We start from the raw sequence: 658 nt of genomic DNA on the forward strand, positions 1-658 counted from the left end.
TAGAGAATTTCAGGCCCATCACTCTGTTAAACGCAGAAGTGAAGATTTTGGCCAAGGTCTTAGCGAAAAGGTTGGCGCGTGTCGCGGATGGTATAGTCGGGGAGGCACAGACATGTGCCATCCCAGGCAGAACCATTCAGGATACCCTCCATCTTATTCGCTATACCATAGAGAGGGTTGATAATAAATCTGGCAAAGGTGGGGCACTGGTACATTTGGACCAGTCTAAAGCTTTTGATAGGGTTGACCATCGATACCTGGCGACTGTGCTTGCGCGGTTCGGCTTGGGCCTTGGCTTCCTCAGGTGGTTTATTGCTTTGTACCACAACATTGACTCGATAGTTCGGGTGAACGCTTTCCTTTCGAAGCTGTTCTATATCAGACGCTCGATTCGTCAAGGATGTCCGCTCTCACCGCTTTTGTATGTGGTGCCTCTCGAGTCACTACTGCGAAGGTTGAGTGGCATTCCGAGAGAACCAGGTCTAGAGGAGTTTGTTACGGCTTACGCGGATGATATCACTATCAGCGTAACCTCAGTAGCACGCCTACGGGAAGTGGGTAAGTGTATTGAGGCTTACGAGGAGGTGGGAGGAGCAAAGATTAACCGGGAAAAGTCGGTCGGCTTACAACTCGGCACCTGGGTTGGCAAGTCGATGCC

The sequence above is a fragment of the Octopus bimaculoides genome, chromosome 3, assembly GCF_001194135.2.
Source record: "Octopus bimaculoides isolate UCB-OBI-ISO-001 chromosome 3, ASM119413v2, whole genome shotgun sequence".
NCBI classification, from domain to species: Eukaryota; Metazoa; Mollusca; class Cephalopoda; order Octopoda; family Octopodidae; genus Octopus; species Octopus bimaculoides.